The following is a 2383-nucleotide window of genomic DNA, read 5'->3' as shown; positions in this document are numbered from 1 at the left end:
AAATAAAATATGTATACGCCTATAATTCACGTGTTACGGGTAGCGATGGCTAGTGTGTGGAAAACGTTTTAAAGGAGACAAAAAAACATCATATTAATTTATTTTTATTGTTAGCAAACTTTGTGCGCAGCTACTTGTCACCCAATCAAAAGAGCTGATGAATTATATTTTGAAATTGTCCCTTTTTTTTTTTGCATTAATTTTGCCAACTTTAATATACAGGTAATGTATGCTTTTTAAAGTTAAATTTGAAAGAAATTCAATAAATTATCAATAAGTAATACCTAAATTAAAATAAAAATATAGATCATGATAATGAATCGTGAGAGATATATGATCGCAACATTAATAGAAAGAATAAATAAGTTTTACAAGAAGTGACAATGACTTACTAACATGCATTATTATGAATACATTATTTAAGAAAAGTATGGAGAGTAAGGTATACATAAATTTAGTATATACAGTAAACTATGTAAACAGTATAATGCAATAATGTTACCACATATATTACAAAGACATAACAGAGCAACTTGAAAAGGTGTGTAAAATACTAAATAAATGCTATTTAGGTAATCATAAAGTGGAGAGTTGATTTGTTTTAGTAAAGTTTGGATAAAGAAATGGATCTAGAATTTTAATTTACCGGTATCAGATCATTTTGTAAGTACACCATGGCAGGACAAAGTAATCAGATCTATGTTATGGACGGATGCTGACTAATATAACATTATCTTTTTCTAGGGGGTAATTTATCATTTTCAGTTTCTTCTTCTTCCTCAGAATCATCTTCATCATCGTCATCATCATCATCATCTTCATCATCACTGGCATCTTGTAAATTCTGTGGCGGAGTAATTTTTTCCTTGTATCAACTGGAGTATTTTCCTTCGGGGCGGCAGGTTTTCTTGGCGTTGTGCTGCCCGCTGAGCTCTGCCTTGAATCAAGTGAAGCTTGCGATGCTGATCTGGCTATGTCAGACCGGATGGACCCTTTTGGCCTTAGTTGGTGCCTGAATTCCTCTAAGTCAGCCTCGGGATCAATGCTGTCTAATGTCTGAAAACACTGAGTATACAGCTCCAGTGCCTTGGCATGAAAATGCATTTCAATCGTCACAAATTCTCTAAATATTTTCTTCAAATCGTTCAGTTTTTTCTCCTCAAATTTGTCTATTTGTTGTTCCAAATTCGTGCTTCTCCTTGTGGCCTCAAGGCTGGCTTTTTGTAGAGAGTTCTCAAGCTGGGTTATCTTTTGTCTGTCTGATGGGTGTTTACTCCTGGTCATGTCAAGCTTTTTCTTTTGGCTGATCTCTAAATCAATGGCAGCAAATGATGATTTTATATTTTGAAATTGTCCCTTGATTTCAAGGGATCCAAAATTTATATAATTATACCGATGTAGAACAATATGATAAAGAGGATGTTTAACATGTTAAGCGATTCATTAAGTCTTTGAGCTAATGTTTTTAATCACCATTTAGAATAAAATAATTGTTTGAAAATCAAAGAATATTCAAAAATGGAAAAAATTCACCCTATTAGCATAATAATACATGTGTTAACTATTGTAAATAAAACAACCATTTTTGTTTTTGTAGTAGTGTTATTTTATTTCTTTAGCAATAACATACAATGTTGGTTGCTTCCCCTGGTAAACATGAATTTTTAAATGGGAAGCAACTAATAAAAATACATGACAAATGTAAATTAAATCTATTTTTAAAAAGATGCTTTATATTTATTGTTATTGTTTATTTAACCGACTTTTGTTTTGCGTATTATGTTTATAACTGCCGGGTTTGTGTATTTACTAAATATGCACCATATCCACGTGCCAATTAGAGAATGAAACTCATAAATATTTTGGTACGTGCGTTGATTTTAAAATTACAACCTAATTTTTTGCATACGTGTAGTTTTACGTATGCACCCATTTCTTTTGATAGTAAGGCGATTCATGCACCCGTGATAAAAATCGATAATTATGCACAAATGCATTCACATTACTATTTTTTTTACTAAATCTTTTTAAATATTTAAAATATTTAATTTCAAGATAAAAACTATTTCCGAATGCCAATATTTTTTTTAAATTATTATTTTTCTTTGCTTTAGTTTCTGACGGCAATGTCTACGAAATAAAGAAACATGACTACCGACAAATAGACCTCTCGTTTTGTTTTTTAAATAGGTTTCTTTGGTCAACTCGTTGATGTTCATTAAACTTAAAGAACACGTTTTTTTTTTTTATTTTAACGAATTTTCTTTGGTTATAGTGATTTTTTTTTTAAACTTCGTAGACATTATTTTTGTCAACTCGTATATGTCCATAGATACGTGCCACACTATCGTATGCCTTCAGGAAATGTTAAGAAAGGCATTTC

General features: G+C 30.9%; 1 pseudogene; it reads right to left on the bottom strand.

The window, feature by feature from the left end:
* Positions 1-210: 210 nt before the first annotated feature.
* LOC131935199 (CBY1-interacting BAR domain-containing protein 1-like) lies at positions 211-1341 on the bottom strand (annotated as a pseudogene).
* Between the last annotated feature and the right edge of the window lie 1042 nt (positions 1342-2383).

The sequence above is a fragment of the Physella acuta genome, unplaced genomic scaffold, assembly GCF_028476545.2.
Source record: "Physella acuta isolate Inbredline_101_S28 unplaced genomic scaffold, ASM2847654v3 ptg000136l, whole genome shotgun sequence".
Taxonomy (NCBI): Eukaryota; Metazoa; Mollusca; class Gastropoda; family Physidae; genus Physella; species Physella acuta.
This window is presented reverse-complemented; position numbering and strand designations above follow the sequence as displayed.